Below are 19,180 nucleotides of genomic sequence, written 5' to 3'. Positions count from 1 at the left end.
TTTTTTAAAAGCCAGATTCCTTTTGAGTATCCCGATAGTATGAAGATTGTCCATATAATGATGAGATCTCATCATTATATGGACAATCTTCATACTATCGGGATACTGGTGGAAAATAATTAATTCCAGTTTAATTTTCTGTATAAAAAATAAACGGGAAACAGTATAAATCAGAGAAAATAAAGAAATTGAATTATTAATGTAATACACGCGATAATTGTGATTAAATGTTCATGTTCAGTTCAGTTCATGTAAAGGGTCCTGGCATACAACCCAGAATCAATTTCTATTGCCTTTTATAGTTCCATCGTTTATTGCAAATCTCATTTCTGTGTTAGCTCCGCCCGTTAATTTAATAAACCCAACCCACTGGGACTGCTTACTGGAACTGCTCTCTGGGACCGCTGGGACTGCTGGGACCACTCTGAGACTGCTGTGGAGCTGCTCTGGGAATGCTGTGGAGCTGCTCTGGGACTGCTTTGTATCAGGTTGGGTCTGGTCGGTACTGTGCGTCACCTTCAATTTGCAAATTTTAATTTATTGAATTTTATTTGAGGGCGACAAGTTTTGACTGACCCAATTGCCAAAAACATTTGCCCGTTAGGCCGAAGGCAACAGTTTGGTTCAAATGTTCATCAAATTGCATTCTCTCTGAGAACTCATTCAATAATTAAATGTCTTGCTATTATATTATTTACTTTTTATTATGACGCATCTTCCGAGGGCGTCCGTATAGGCAATGAATAAGTCGAAATTTTGATGAATCTGAAAATGTTGTTTAACTTGTTGATTGAGTGTATGCTGTTTTATGTCCTAAGCGAGAACATTTCACTCATATAGAGATGGCTCCGTGAAGGGATTCAAATTTAGACTTTGAGTCGGCACTCATGGCCATTGAGCATCGTGCCAATGCCTGATGTGACTCGGGACAACTCATCAAAAAGACCATGAATTTCACTTTTAGTGCCGTACACTTAGCGAAGGAACAGTCACTACCTATATGTTCACGTCTGTTTCATACTTGGATATTTTACTTGAAAAAAGACATTAATGGTAATCTAACAACAAAGCTCTATGACAAACGTGATCACTTTAACTTTTTCTATCTTCAAATTCCCTTATTTATGCAGAAATATACTAGTATCTTCATCACCTGCATATGAAGCATATCTATCGTTGATTCGATACGCAAGAGCATGCTCTACGTTTGAACAATTTCTAAAACGAGGTAAATTATTGACTTATAAGTTGATGAAACAAGAATATCACCAGTCTTGTTTAAAGTCATCATTTTGTTAGTTGTATGTTTGATACAATGACCTTGTCAGAAAATACAATTTATAATTGATTCAAATGCTGACTGACGTTTTCATACTTATTGTTAATCCATTATTTATATACTGTGTTGACGACGGATATTTCCGTTGTTTTCCGATCATGACAAGGAGCACAAAGCGCGTGTGAACGGCCGGAAGAGGATGTCAACTCCTCCATGGCATCTGATCCTACCTCCGATGTTTTGGAGGTACGGGCTTCTTGATCCCGAAGCAAGTGCCCTTCTGTTAGCCTTCCGAAGCGGATTTTATTGATTGATAATTTATTTTGAGGAAAACAGTTTAGTATATTCAGTAAAAAATGGATCTATTCATTTAATAAACGCTTATATTACGCTATAATAAGTATAAATACAATTTTATCCTAAAATTAAAAAAAGGGGTGAATATTCCTGGAAAAATTTATATGCTTCATAAAACTTGTTAATTTAAACCACACCGACACATTCAAATGATAACCGTAACAAAACTTCGTTGTGTAGTAGACAACAAATTCAGTCATCATTGCGTATGACAAAGCGCTTCTGAGTTTGAATCACGTTAGAATCTTTTTTTTATATAGGACCTTTCATAAAAAATGAATTTAAAACATTATTCAACAACAAATTATTCAATAAAATAAAGAAATCTAATGATGGTACTAGCAACACAATTTTTAAAACTATATTCAGATTCGGATGTGCACAACCCTCCTAAACCGAATTATAGCTGCAGGCGCGGATATATAATTTTTTTCCGAGGGGGGGGGGCCTAGTGAAAAAAGACCAACCCAGAAATTTGTTGACAGTAAAAAAAAGTTAACTTTGAAAATCCTATTTTCGGGGAGGGGCGAATTCTGACTTCTAATTAAAAGGAAACTTATTGATAGTGGAAGGGGGGCTGAACCAACTAAAACGAAAACCCCAATTTCAATGCCTATATTAAGTATATATTTGCAAAAAAAGTTTGGAGGGGGCTAAGCCCCCCCCCCCCCCGGTAAGTTTTGTGTGAGTTATTTGTGTTTGTGAATCACATAGACTTGTCACTTAGGCAAATTTTATGAAGCCCGATATCGCTTCATAAACAATATGCTTACCTGCAAGTCTGTGTGGTTCACACACCAATAATTCACGGAACTTTTCTATCGTCAACTTCCCTTACTTATGCAGCAATATACCTTCATCACCTGCATACGGAGTATTTATATCTCAGTTGATTCGATACGCAAGAGCATGCTCTACGTATGAACAATTTCTTAAACGAGGTAAATTATCGACAAGCAAGTTGATGAAACAAGAATATCAACAGTCTCGTTTAAAGTCATCATTTCGTAAATTCTATGGTCGATACAATGACCTTGTCAGCAAATACAATTTATCATTGAATGAAATGCTGACTGACGTTTTTCATACCAATTGTTAGTCCATTATTTATACACTGAATTGACTACGGATTTTTTCCGTTATTTCCTGATTATGACAATGAGCACACGGCGGGTGTGACCGGTCAGCAGGGGATGCTCACTCCTCCATGGCACCTGATCCCACCTCTGATGTTTCGGAGGTCCGTGTTTGCTCTGCTCTTGTTTTGTATATTTGTTTAATGGACGTTGAGATTGAATACTGTTCGTTATTTCCATATCCTTACACTAAACTTCAAAACATTCCTTATATTTACATTTTACAGTTTTGGAAGCACCAAACACTTATTCAATAATTGTGTTTTTCGCTGCCGTATATCGTTATTCTTTTACTAATTTTGCTGTAGCCTTATTGTGACGTCATGGTAACGCACGTTTCACTGTTTTTACTTTTACCCATGACTATACACGAAAATGGTTTTCAAATCAATTTCACAGTTGGCTCAGAAGAAAATCAAATCAGGCAGGAATAATAGTATACAGTAGACACTCCTGACACAAATTGACGATCGAGACTTTGCCGATGACCTGGCTCTGCTTTCATTCACATACAGATGCAGATAAAACAACTCAAAATATTTGTTTTTTTTCTTTGGTTTTAGTTATATGATATAAACAACATCACACCACTGTTTTGATCTCGTCCCTGGTATCAGCCCTCGGGTGGTCTCGGCCCGCGCCCTCCGAGTTTGGGCCGATACCAACCGCACGGGCTGATACCAGGGCCGAGATCAAAACAGCAGTGTGATATTCTATATATCTCATGCATTGGTAAGGATGAGATGGTGGATTAGGCTAAGCGTCATTGTAGAGAGTCCATCATTTAGGCGTCATTGTTAAGAGTCCATCATAATAGCGTCATAGTAGAGAGTCCATCATTATAGCGTTAATGTAGAGGGTCCATCATTATGGTGTCATTGTAAAGAGTCCATCATTATAATGTCATTTTCTAGAGTCCATCATAGTAGCGTCATTTTTGAAAGTCCATCAGTATAGCGTCAATGTAGAGAATCCATCATTATGGCATCATTGTAGGGAGTCCATTATTATATATTTACATTCAATGTTATTTTCTTTATGAAATCTATTAGAAATCCCCGACGTTCAAATTTCTATAACACACTTGAAACTCTGTCACCATGCGTTAGAATACACAGTAGGAACTACATTCATTTTCTATATTTAGGAGAAACAAAATGCATACCAACTTAATTTATGCTTCGGAAGCAAATTAAAAGGGAACTTAGTGATAGGGGGGGGGGTTGAACCAACTAAAACGTAAACCCTAATTTCAATGCCTATTTTAAGTTAATACTTGCAAAAAAAGATTTGAGGGGGGTCCCCCCTCCCCCCCCCCCCGGTAAGTTTTGTGTGAGTTATTTGTGTTTGTGAATCACACAGACTTGTCACTTAGACAAATTTTACGAAGTGCGATTTCGCTTCATAAACAATATGCCTACCTGCAAGTCTGTGTGGTTCACATACCAATAATTCACACAAAACTTCAAAACATTCCTTATATTTACATTTTTTTCAGTTTTGGAAACACCAAAAATTTATTCAATAACTGTGTTTAAATGTGTTTCTAGCTGTCCTATATCGTTATTCTTTAACTAACGTTGCTGTCGTCTTATTTTGACGTCATGGTAACGCACGTTTCACTGTGTTAATTTCTACGCATGAGTATACAGAAAAATGGTTTTAAAATCAATTTCATAGTTGGCCCAGTAGAAAATCACAGCAAATGTAAATATATAATGATGGACTCCGTACAATGACACTATAATGATGTACTCTGTACAATGACGTTTTATAAAGATGGACTCCTTACAGTGACATTATATATTGATGGACTCTGTACAATGACATTATATAATGATGGACTCTCAACAATGACGCTATTTAACCTTTTCGCTGCCATGTAGATTTGGAGTTCAAATTACGTACAGTGCCGTGACAGTTTTTTTTTGTGACGTTAAATCTATGATGTAACGTTACTGGGACGTCAGAAACAAAGTTGGCGAAGGAATAAAACGTTTTAGCCTTTCGCTTTTTGCAGAAAATGGTTTAAAAACAGACAATAAAGAATAAATTCTACAAAACGACAAGACCCTTCAAAAAAAATATTTACAACACAAGCAAAATGTATGCACAAATATTATATTTTCAGTAGATTAGGTAGGTTGGTGTTAATAATTTTCTAATAAGAAAAATAATTTAACGTTACGTCAAGAACCTGTGGGTCAAACATATATATATTGCATAATAATGAACGGAATACGAGTAAATTATAATATATACAAATGCAATGTAATTGAAACACAGTAATAAATACATGTCATTAACTATTCATCCGTTTTCCTGATTTATCGCTATAAATTCTATCTTACTTCATTCGTTCAATTCTGTTTATATTTTTTATCACAGACCTTACATAAAGACCTTACATAATAAATACATGTATGTCAAATGTACCCAGCCCGTATATGCAGAACTTCATGTAGCTCTCCGAAAATACATACTGTATATTGATATACCGGTCTGTCAAAACATTTTTTTTCTGAGAGCTACAGTTCTGCAACTAACGCGCCCTGTAGAAATGGTTTATAGGTCGATCGAACCCCCCTTCAAAAACCCCTAAATTCTTCTCAAAAAACCTATTTCGTGCGTATGTGGTATGTGCAGATGGGGGCTCTGGTAACGTGGGGGAGGGGGGTATCAAAATAAAGATTTTCTGTAAGCAAACTAAACTCAGAAAAACTAAACCTTCCTTTGCAGACTCAAACCTTTCCCTGAACCACTTATATTGTTATGAATTGTTTTTTTTTTAAATTTGTTCACACGTTTATGTTGATCTTTTAGAACAGTCAATTTTTCTAATCGTGTTCCGAAAAATATAACCTGGAAAACACGACTAAGACGTACGTACGTTACTTCGTTTGTTTTATTTGTCTTTTCACTCTTGGCCGGAAACTCGGATGCAATCTGTGGATTATTTTATTCAATCAAATAATATACAATTATTGCTGGTTTTTGAGGTCAATACAATAATTTAGCCATCTGAGAAGTACAATATTCGCCGAGCCTGAAGGGCGAGATGAATATTGTGCTTCGAAGATGGCTTAAGTATGTATTGACCAAAAAAACAGCAATAATTGTTTTATTATATGATTCACTGATAATTGATAATATGATACAGCTCACTACTTGTTTGCATTTTATTAAGCCCTAGCCAAATACAAGAGAGTAGCAGAATTAAAACGTTAATAAACCTTACTAGGCATATCAATTTGATTTTTTTTAAAATCAATTTTAGAAGACATTAAAGAAATATATTAAGTCAGTCTTTTTAAAGGATAGATTTTGAAAGGAAGAAGTATTATCAAGGAAAACTGACTGCCAAAAAGTAAAAAAAAAATTATGGTTCAGTAAAAGTGTTGGAGGGGGGGCGTCCCTGCATCCCTTATTTTGCTCACATGCAAATACAAATCATTTTCGTTTGAATAGCTTTTTAAAAACAATTTGTATCAATTTGGAATTCCCCAATCTATTTTTAGATCAATGTAGAGGAAATTAATCCTTGAATTGACCTGGAACGTCACGTGCAGGTCAATTCAACGTAATATTTTTCTAACATAGTTGGATCTCAGCCAATCAGAGAGATGGAAATTATTCAATCATATAATAAAGAGGTTTAAACGTTTAGGTGCATTAAAAAACTTACTTCATGATTTTTCTACAGATTTTTTTAAGTAGATCATGGCCATTTGCTTATGTAATAATTTTATCTCATGGTAAAGTAATATTATCTTTAAAGGTACTTGGACACAGATTTGAAGTCAATATTTTCTCTATAATATTACGACATACAGATTTGAAGTCAATATTTTCTCTAAAATATTACGACTTACATATTTTAATAGCATTTCAAACAAAAAATAATTAAAAATCTTATTTCATTTAAAACATGCTTGCACTTTCACAAATTTTAACCCTATTCTTAATCCTTAGGAAAAGTGACAATCTTGTGTGTATTAATGAGAAAATATTTAATTTTTTATCCAGAAAAATAATTTTATTCAGAGTAGAGATGTTAGAAAGCAAAACTCCTTCACAAGTATTTTCATTCCGAAATAAGAATTGCGTACAGGTTTTAGCAAATCGAGCACACTCGTGTTATGTACACAGTTTTTGTAAACAGGGCACAAGTGCTGTTTTTGTTTAGAATTCACCGGGTGCGTTCTAAATCGTCACAGTCTGCTTACCACAACTGCACGGACTGACAATATATTGTGTGTTTGTTTTGCTTTCGAACATAGTCTACTCTGAATTTTCTGGATTATAGTATTAATATTTCTCATTTCTCAATCACAACGAGATTGCCACTTTTCCTAAGTATTAAGAATGAAATTAATACGTAGAAGTGCAAGGATGTGTAAATCAAACCCGCCAAAAAATTTGAAACATTATTATCTTTTATATGAAATAAGATTTTAAATTATTTTTTTTTCCAACAAAACCTTTACTATTGAAAATGTCCATTGGAAGGTTGGTTGGCCTTCAACTTCTTACCACAGTATAGTGATATCAAGGAAAAATAGTATTGTATGCTCCAAAAGTTTGATGTGAAAGGAAGTTGGCCTTGAAAAAATTGGCCATTAACAACCCCACCCCCCCCCCCCCCTACCACACACACACAAAATAAGATTACCGAGTTTGGGCAGTTTCCCTTTTTTTGCGTGTCAGCTTTTACAGGAACGTAAAAAAATGTCTCTGGTTCCCACCCTCTCAAAAACGATGCTACGTGTTTGAAATTATAAATGATATAGCATAATTAGTATTTCCACGATCAAAACATTAAGTTTTTATGAGTAATGTTAAATAATCCCCCTTTTTTAGATACGCTGAATATTTGTTTTCTCTCAATGAATTTTGATTGCTTGCATCGTTTAAACGAGGATTGAAAATGCTTAAAAAATTGTATTATTTAAAATTAAAATGTACTATTTTCATTTTCTAATGACCAACACAAATAATATACCTGCTTAATATTCCTCCGTATATATATTTTTCAGTAGAAGAAAGGGAAAATAAAAGTTTCCTGTTGCAAGAGGTCAAAATGGCGCAAAACTCAGAATGATGACGTAACGTCATAATCAGTTTTACTTGTGACGTAAATGAGTTAACAGTAAGCCCAAAATAGGCCCTCGGCACTTTACGTAATATTTGAAGATAGGCCCAAAATAGGCCCGCAGCACAAAGAATGTTAATGATGGACTCTTTATAATGACGCTATAATGATGGACTCTCTACAATGACGTTATATATTGATGGACTCCCTACAATGACATTATACAATGATGAACTCTCTACAATGACGTTATACAATGATGGACTCTCTACAATGACATTATATAATGATGGACTCTCTACACTAACGTTATATAATAATGGACGTTCTACAATGATGATATATAATGATGGACTCTCTACAATGACATTATATAATGATGGACTCTCTACAATGACATTATATAATGATGGACTCTCTACACTAACGTTATATAATAATGGACGCTCTACAATGATGATATATAATGATGGACTCTCTACAATGACATTATATAATGATGGACTCTCTACACTAACGTTATATAATGATGGACTCTCTACAATTATGTTATTTAATGATAGACTCTCTACAATGACGCTATAATGATGGACTCTCTACAATGACGTTATATATTGATGGACTCTCACAATGACATTATACAATGATGGACTCTCTACAATGACGTTATACAATGATGGACTCTGTACAATGACGTTATACAATGATGGACTCTCTCATTGACATTAAACAATGATGGACTCTGTACAATGACGTTATACAAAGATGGACTCTCTCATTGACATTAAAAAATGATGGACTCTGTACAATGACGTTATATGAAGATGGACCTGGTTCCTGGTTCCTGTAATGCTTCGTTCACTCTATATTTCATGCATTGTTAAGGATGAGACAGGGGACCAGGTTTAGCGTCATTGTAGAGAGTCCATCATTAAGGCATAATGATATAATGATGGACATTGACGGTATAATGATGGACTCTACAATGACGCTATAATGATGGACTCTTAACAATAAGGCGTCATTGTTAAGAGTCCATCGTTATAGCGTCATTGTAGAGTCCATCATTATACCGTCAATGTCCATCATTATGGTGTCATTGTAAAGAGTCCATCATTATAATGTCATTTTAGAGAGTCCATCATTATAGCGTCATTGTAGGGATACCATTATTATATATTTACATTCAGTGTAATTTCTTTATGAAATCCATTAGAATTAAATCCCCGACGTTCAAATTTCTATAACACACTTGAAACCCTGTCACCATGAGTTAGAATACACAGTAGGATTACATACATTTTCAATATTGAGGAAAAACAAAATGTATATTGTTTTGACTCAATTTCATTTAGGAAAACTACTCTTTTAAAATTAACATAACATACAACAAATGTGCTTTAAAAATTAATTTGTCATTTTTCCCTCGCAATGGGGTTTTTTTTTTGCATTTAACTTTCTAACGTCATAAACGGCTTTCCAACATCACAAACGGCTATTACGTTTATTTAGCACACCAATACCAAAGGGCGCTAAATTCACATTAATCATGAATGAAATAAACAATTATGATAATTAATAGGAAAATTAGAGAATGAAAATATAAGCATTGAATTCATATATTGGGAAGTCTTCAGTCCAGAACAAACCTTGCTGTGCCGACAAATTATCACACCGCGCTAACGCGCCGTATTCAATTTGTCGGCATGGCCACGTGTGTTATAGGAATAAAGACATCCCTAAATATGAATTCAATGCTTAAATAACGGCATTGTAGAGAGTCCATCATTATAGCGTCATTGTAAATAGTCCATCTCTACAATGAAGTTATATAATGATGGACTCTCTACAATGCCGTTATATAATAATGGACTCCCTACAATGACGCCATAATGATGGACTCTTTACAATAACGCCTTAATAATGGACTCTCTACAGTGACGCTTAGCCTGGTCCCCTGTCTCATCCTTACCAATGCATGAGATATATAGTGAACGAAGCATTACCAGGCTACAGTGACGCTATAATAATAAACTTTTAAACCCTTCAATGACGCCTTATGTTTGACTTTCTAATTTTTGATGGACTTCCCTTATTGGGTCTAACTGTGGTTGCCCATAACCTGACTCTGTTAACATAATGACTAAAGGTATGGTCCCTTTATTGTTGCGTTCATGATCGTATGCAATATAATTTTCATATTAAACAGAGATTCAATCAAGATTTGGCCAGGTGACTTAGAGAGAAAACAAGCATATCCCGTAACTGAAGGGTGCTAAACAGTAACTTTAATCGGCTTCAGAAAAAAACATACACTGTGGTAGGCTAGGAATAAAATTCCTGAATCGCCAAATACAAAGAAAGAAAATAGCTCATCTAAAGCAGGGATAAAATATAACAGAAGATTAATCTATATATTTTAACATCTAACGTTCTGTAGTAGGAACGATCGAAATGATACCTTGCCTAAATTTAGCCGATTCTGAGAAGTCACGTGACTTGGTCTTTCCGTAAATGTTCTGTCTTCCAGGTCAAAGTTTGATCATGTGATAAAGTGAGTAGAATATAGCCATATATCATCATAACGTATAGACAAAAAACTGGGTATTGGTAATTCTAATCATAGTTTACATGCATCCCGAAATTGAATTTGCAATACATGTAATTTTTTCATAAATAAAATAATTCAATAATACACATGCCGGAACTTTCAATAAGAAAAAATAAAGGGTACGATTTAATTACTGTAGTTGCGAAAGCAGGAAATCTAATACTAGATCTGGGATTAAAAAAAAATGTCTGCATGTTGGAGGTTTCCTTCTTTCTTTTTAAAACTCAATCGGCGTTGAGATATTACTACGTATATATATATATATATATATATACTCTAACAAAAGAATGTTTATATTTTTTGTGCCTTTTCTTGTAAAATAAAAATAATTGAAATTTTCACCATATATTATTCAAGATAAGAATTTCATTTATGAAATTGGATAAAAACCATTATGCCTTGTTAAGATAATGCCATTGATATTATACATCTAAATGTTACTCGACTTGGCTGCATGAATATTTAACACTATATCAAAAAAAGATAGACTTTCAAAATACGCTTTGATAGCAGAAAAAAAAAACATTACAAGATATAAAGCGTGTTTTACTGTTTGGCGTGGGTATATTTCGAAAAGAAAAAATAGATGAATGAAATCATCTTGAACTTTCAGAGAAGGATATGGAAATAACGAACAGTATTCAATCTCAACGTCCATTAAACAAATACAACAAACAAGAGCAGAGCAAACACGGACCCCCGAAACATCAGAGGTGGGATCAGGTGCCATGGAGGAGTGAGCATCCCCTGCTGACCGGTCACACCCGCCGTGTGCTCGTTGTCATAATCAGGATATAACGGAAAAAATCCGTGGTCAATTCAGTGTATAAATAATGGACTAACAATTGGTATGAAAAACGTCAGTCAGCATTTAATTCAATGATAAATTGTATTTGCTGACAAGGTCATTGTATCGAACATAGAATTTACGAAATGATGACTTCAAACGAGACCGCTGATATTCTTGTTTCATCAACTTGCTTGTCAATAATTTACTTCGTTTAAGAAATTGTTCATACGTAGTGCATGCTCTCGCATAAAGAATCAACTGAGATATAAATACTCCTTATGCAGGTGTTGAGGGTATATTGCTGCATAAGTAAGGGAAGTTGACGATAGAAAAGTTAAAGTCATCACGTTTATCATATAGCTTGGTGGTTAGATTACCATTAGTGTCTTTTTCAAGTGAAATATCCAAGAATGAAGCAGAAGTGTCGGACTCAGTGGTATCTTTTATTTCAAGCTCACCAGGATATATCGTGTCGACGTAGGAATGGAAATTATCATTATTAATAGACAATACGTCGTCGATATATCTAAATGTCGAGTTGAAGGCCACAGCAAGTGTTTTCTTCTTTTCACGTAAAAGATTTTGCATAAATTCTGCTTCATATGAATATAAAAATAAGTCTGCTAATAACGGATCGCAATTTGTACCCATGGGAATTCCAATAGATTGTTGGAATACCTGGTCTCCAAAAACCACATAGATAATGCCAATCAGAAACTCAAGCATCTTCTTGATGTCAACTTCAGAGTACTTATGTGTGCAATCAGAATCTGTTTTAACAAAATAATTTTTCAAATGACCAATGACGAGGTAAGTAAACTTACGAGTTCCAGGTATCTTGTTTAAACACTGTTAAAAAAGTGTAATATGTCGTTATACTTATGCAAGATTGATTGGATCCCAACGAGCATACTTATGCAAGAAGGAGGAGGCGAGGAAGGGGTAACATTTGTTTAGCTCAGAACTCACAATTCATGCTGAAAACACTTATGAAAAACGTTTTTTTCACAACATTGAGAAAAAAAGGTCCGTACATTGAATCTAAATGTTACTATGTAATAATTCCAATGTTAATTTTATCTATTGATTTCCTGTGTTTTGATTGGACGAGAACACGCTCCAGAAAATTTTTACACATCGATAAATTCTTTCAATCAGAACTACTTTCTTGACTGTTGTAAAAACAATGAAAACAGATACTTCTAGTCCGTTTTAGCTAAATTATGATTACAAGAAACTTATAAAAAATAAATAAATGAATGAAAAGGAGATAAACAGGACTGACAGACGGGAATATTATGTTTATGTCATTGTCGGTCACGAGTGTGAAATATTTTGAAACCGCTGATCATGCTGTCATTTTCTCGACGTTCCATATCAACTCTTTTGTTATTGTAATGTGATAGGGAGAAGAAACATACCTCAGACTCTTGCCTTTTCTGCATCAAATCATATATTTATATCCTACAGATCCCATATTCTCCCTAACTCTTTGAACGAACCAGAGCAAATCGAGGACGTCGTTGGTCTTCAACTTTCGTCATGACGTCAACATGGCGAAGTCAAGGACGAATTAGGCCTATTTTGGAGAATTAATTCGCGTATTTACGATATTTGTTGACTTAAACAACATTCAATGAGTTTTTATAAGTTTAATTTATAGATTGTTTTGACAAATAAAGTTGAATTTTATCAGTATTCATCTTGTATACGTTTCTTTGCGGCATAAAGTATTCCTACGCCGTACAAAATAACGGATTGTATGGCGGCCTCAAAGAGAAATAATTTTAACAATTAAAAAAAAATCGTAATATTGGAATTATAAGAATTAAACGTTCTTTTTTCAGAATTTATCGATGTGTAAACTCTGCCTTTTTACTCACAAACTTTACATAAAAGTGCTTCGCACTTTTATTCAGTTTGTGAGTAAAAAGGCAGAGTTTACACATCGATAAATTCTGAAAAAAGAACGTTTAATCCTATAATGAAGAATCTGTGAAGTTTCATTCAATTTCATTCACTGGTGGTAGAGGAGTTGTGGATAAGGGATGGATATACAGTATAATACAGACACACCCACTGCTATACACCCACTTGGTGTAGAGAACATGGAAAAAAGAGGGGGGGGGGGGTAAATTTACAGTCTTGATCGTTAGCTAGGTCGAGATTGTATGCTGATTTGACGGTCAACGGGACATAAGTCTAATTTTTGTTTGTTTCTTTCCATAAAAATTGAAATGATGAAACTTTTATAAAATTAATTTATTAATAAAAATTGAAATGAAATCTAAAGAAATTTATTTTCCTTTTCAGTTGCTCTGGTCGCCTGCGTGGTGCAGTGGTTAGAACGTCTGTCTAGAGTCGCGAAGTAAGGAGTCCATCCTTACGTCGCGGCTTCGAATCCCAATGTGGGATGTGGATACCGCTCCTTTGGATGAGACCGTATAAACCGAGGCAGTAAGTGCTGATATGAAAAAGATCCCTCCCTGCTCAAAGGCCCTGAGTGCCTAGCACAGAACAAAATTTGTAGCCTTCCACCGGCAACTGGTGGCGTCTCTATATGAGTGAAAGATTCCCGAGAGGGACTTTAAATCACATACAATCAATCAATCAGTTGCTTTGTTACAATGCGAAATGTAATAAAAATGCTAAATGTAATAAACCTGGATTATTACATTTTGTGTTAATTACATTTTGCGTCGAAATCAACGCAGAATGTAACGACACAAAAATGTAACAACACACTTTTAGAGATTATTACATTATGCGTTATTACATTTTGCGCCGAGCTCATTGCAAAATTTATTAAATGCATGTTCGTGGATAATTGATAATAATTTCATTTTTTTATTTAAGAATTTTACGTGTCAATTTTAATATTTTGGGGTTGGTGCTTTGTAGCAAGTATTTGTATCAATATTTTTAATTTTCTATGATTTTACTGAACTGTAGATTCATGTGTTTAAGCAAAGCTTCCACATAAGTTTTATTCATGTCGTGTTGATCTAGAGGTTACGGTACTAATACCGAAGATTTTATCATTTCTAAGCTATATCATTATTGCTTATAACGCCCGTTGTTCACCTGCACGGGTTTCTTCTAATTCTAAATAAGAAAGTAAATCTATTACCGTAGCTAATAAACCGAAGGAAATTAAGAAATATTTAGTAAAGGTGTAACGAAATGTGACCCCCGTAGAATATTGACCAGTGGGTCATTTTTCTACGTAGAAAAATGACCCAGGGTCATTATTCTACGACAAGTGAGGTAATTTTTCGACTGTAGAAAAACATTCCAGACCAGTAATTATACGACTCAAGTAACCTTGAAAAATGGCCCCAATAGAAATTTGCCCCCTACTTTTTTTATATGATAAAATCTTGTAAATGTGTCTCCTGATATATTTTCATACTTTTCGTGTACTATAATTCTTTCCAACATATATCCAATTGCATATCTTAATACACTAATTCAGAGAATTTGTGTCCCCCATTTAGGGAAAAAGTAAACCATGCACAGTTCGGGGGGGGGGGGGTTGAGAGGGTCGGATCCCCAAAACTGAAATTGAAGAGACATTATTAAATGTATACACGTATACTGAAGCAAATGAAATATGTCAGTATGGATATAAAGATTTGATTGCTTATTCTTAATAATTTGTGTAGAAAATTCTTTTTATATGAAATATTTATCACTTTGAAACGACGATTTCATGAGTTTGTACAAGCAAGACCTCATAAGTTTTTCATATCACTTGATGAAAACTATCATTTAGTAAAAAAAGCTTTTTTTAAAAAAAAAGAAGCTGGTTCACTCGGGAATCGAATCCGGTACCTCTCACATCTGATGAAGAGACATACCACAAGACCACGAAATCTCTCTTTTTTCGTCAAAAATTATATGCAAATATGAAGTCACATACATGTATATGTTCACGTTCGATATTGTTAAAATTTTACATAATGCATAGTGACTAATTTAACCTTTATTAAACAGTTCTAATAGATATATCAGAATATAATGCCTGTCTAGAACTTGTTTTATACGTAATAACTCTCCTCATGCCCCTGTGCTAAAAACAGCGACATTTAATGCAATAAATACTAATAAAACAAACGGGGCGAGACACTTTGAGAGGGATGAAAGACGTCCTTGGGACTTTTGGTATAAAATTACATTGCAAACATTGTTACACACAGATATAATGTATAAAGGACAAGATAGGGTAAGACCAGTATTTGGCCCCCCATTTCGGGTGTCTTTTAGAATGATCCAACAGTTTATCCATGAAAACCTGTTTTCACCCCTGCCACAAAATAAGTACTGGTTTTTAAGATTAAGAATATACAGAGGTCACAGTGAGGTCAGGAAATAGGTCAATTTTCGAAATTTCTCATTTTTATGCAAATTTTCACTAATTTTACAGCACATTTTCTTTCGGAAAACATAGAGCACACGCATGCCTATCTACCCAATTTATATATTTTATACACTGATATCAGATGCAGTATATGTGTAAAAATCTCAGATAGGCAAGCGTGTGCTCTATGTTTTCCGAAGAGAAATGTACCCAAAATATGACGAAAATCCACCAGAATTGAAGAAATTCGGGGAAATGCCCTATTTCTGAACCCTCTAGTGGCTTCCATGTAGCCTTTGAATCGAAATAAGTGCTTGTCTTAATGTAAGCATCATTTTAACTTCTTAACTACAAACTATCACAGTTTTATCAGTGTTTTGATTTTTATATTAAAAATTTGGCTGTTACCCTATCTTGTCCTTTATGACCTTGAGCTTTGACCTCAAAATCAATCAATAAAGGTCTTCCTTAGAACACAGGGAGTTATTATGTTAAATTGCATTACAAAAGCTCAAAGGGTACTCGAGATATCGTGCGGAAACGAAAGTGTTATAACAGACAGAATATACAAATTTATGACATTGACTTTTGACTTTTTGACCTCAAATCAAAAGGATTAGTTCAGTTTAGTTCATAGGGAGTTGCTATGCAAAATTCCATAGCCAAAGGCTTCTCGAGATATCGTGTGGAAACGAAAGCGTTACTGACAGACAGAAAGACGGACGGAAGGACGGGCAGAGGGACGCGGACGGACCCAAATTAACATCCCCCACTTTTCAAGCGGGGGACAAAAAAGCATCACAATCAATGTATGTGGTATGGATATTATTTTGGCTTGCAGAATCCCAATTAATATTTATACCCGTACTTTCTAAGGAAAGTTCGGGTATATTGTTGTTACTCATGTCCGTCCTTCCTTCTGTCACACATTTTTTACTGAACTCCTCCTACATTTCACACTGTAGCCTAATTATCTTTTGGGAGATGGTTAGTGGTGTCATGTAGATGTGCAGTAAGGTTTCGGAAATTTGATTTTGTCCAAAGGGGCTAAATGGGGATCGAAAAATGACGTTTTTTTTGGCAAAAAAGCCGCGTCTTCCCTGAACTTTTATTTACATTTTACACAGTAGCCTAATCATCTTTTGGGAGATTGTTAGTGATGTCATGTAGATGTGTAGTAAGATTTCGGAATTTTGATTTTGTCCCAAGGGGCAAAATTGGGTCGAAAAATTGCGTTTATTATGCAAAAAAAACCAGTCTTCCCTTTACTCCTCTTTAATTTTACTCAGAAGACTAATCATCTTTTAGGAGAGTTAAATATTTTGAAAATTATGTAAAAAATCAACGTCAAGGGGTAAAAAAGCATCGCATGCTGTGAAACATTTTGAATTCTTATGAGTAATTAATGTGCATGTCAAATGTGAGAATCATATCTCTTCTCAATTAAAAGTTATAAGCAAATGCAATTTTTTTTGAAAAGTTGGCTAGGCTTCAAGGTCACAGAGTCAAAAGTCATGATTTATTTGGAAAGGTCTTATCACAGGTAATAATATACATGCATGCATGATAATGAATGCCCTAACTTTTCTCTTTCAAAATGATGAATTAAAAAAAAATAATTTTTTTGCAAGTAGATCAAACGTCTAGGTCAAATGTAAAAAACATCAAGCCATTCTCACAGGTAAATACTAATACATAAGTTTAATATGAACATGATGAATGCCTTGTCTCTTCTCATTCAATAGATATGGCCGTGATGACGAAGGTGAAATTTCTTGAGACAGATGGACAGACTGACTGACATACAAATGTACATATTTCTATGTGAATTGTGAAAAATTGGCCCAGTGGTTCTCGAGAAGATAAAAATGTAAAAAGTTTTCAGATGAACAGATGGACGACAGACGTTATATGATAAGGAAACCAGAAAAGCTCTTATGAGAATTTTGAAAGGTTTACAATGGTCTCAGTATTTGAAAAGCTGGAGGGGGAGGGGTTCCATGCAGAAATATGACCAACATATTCATGTTTTATATTTTCTCTTAAATAATGTGTTTGTTTGTTGTGAAAGTTCAAAATTGGGTATTTTTCTGGTAAAAATGTTTAAAAATCAAAGTTCAAGTGATTAAGAGGCACAAGGAATTAACCTTAGAAACATGCAAGCCATGTGTATGGCGCATCCCAGTTTATTATTTAAGGTGTTTCCTCCCTCAGGATTTTAATAGTTCAAAGTACAAAAACTGCATTTATTTTCCTTTAATATACTTTAATATTTTCAACTATTGCAAAAATTGTATAGGTCACCATATTATTTAAAGCTATATATGCCGTATTAGTGTTTTATTTTAAAAGTAATAAATATATGTGGTGTCTCATCAAGTTATATAGGTTATATACTTTCTGCAAATAAGACAATTCCACTCCATCACTTTTGAATTTGAACTACCTTATATATATTGGATTCCGAAACTTCATAAGAATCCTTACAAACAAAGATACATTGCAGGTTCCAGTATATGTTCAACCAAGCCTCTTTCGTTACTTCTCACTAAAATATTGACAGTAGTGAAGGAAAAACTTCAAGAGTACTGTACAACTATATATTCAAGAAGTGGTGTAAATCAGATGTGGATACTTAAAAATTCTAAAGAACTTTTGGACAATTTGAAATCACAAGACTTTACAAAAATCAATAGCATAAAAACTTTTCAACTTTATACACAACAATTCCGCACGACAAATTAAAATCCAGGCTTTTTGATATCATTAACAGCTGCTTCTTCAACAAAAAAGGAACTCGTAAGTTTACTTACCTCGTCATTGGTCATTTGAAAAATTATTTTGTTAAAACAGATTCTGATTGTACACATAAGTACTCTGAAGTTGACATCAAGAAGATGCTTGAGTTTCTGATTGACAATATCTATGTGGTTTTTGGAGACCTGGTATTCCAACAATCTATTGGAATTCCCATGGGTACAAATTGCGCTCCGTTATTAGCAGACTTATTTTTATATTCATATGAAGCAGAATTTATGCAAAATCTTTTGCGTGAAAAGAAAAAAAACACTTGCTGTGGCCTTCAACTCGACATTTAGATATATCGACGACGTATTGTCAATTAATAATGATAATTTCCATTCCTACGTCGACACGATATATCCTGGTGAGCTTGAGATAAAAGATACCACAGAGTCCAACACATCTGCTTCATACTTGGATATTTTACTTGAAAAAGACACAAATGGTAATCTAACAACCAAGCTATATGATAAACGTGATGACTTTAACTTTTCTATCGTCAACTTCCCTTACTTATGCAGCAATATACCTTCATCACCTGCATACGGAGTATTTATATCTCAGTTGATTCGATACGCAAGAGCATGCTCTACGTATGAACAATTTCTTAAACGAGGTAAATTATTGACAAGCAAGTTGATGAAACAAGAATATCAACAGTCTCGTTTAAAGTCATCATTTCGTAAATTCTATGGTCGATACAATGACCTTGTCAGCAAATACAATTTATCATTGAATGAAATGCTGACTGAC

This window comes from Saccostrea cucullata, unplaced genomic scaffold (assembly GCF_032062105.1).
Source record: "Saccostrea cucullata isolate Sc308-1 unplaced genomic scaffold, CSIRO_AGI_Scuc_v1 ctg2736, whole genome shotgun sequence".
In the NCBI taxonomy this organism is placed as follows: Eukaryota; Metazoa; Mollusca; class Bivalvia; order Ostreida; family Ostreidae; genus Saccostrea; species Saccostrea cuccullata.
The sequence above is the reverse complement of the archived record's forward strand: the minus strand, read 5'-3'. Positions refer to the sequence as shown.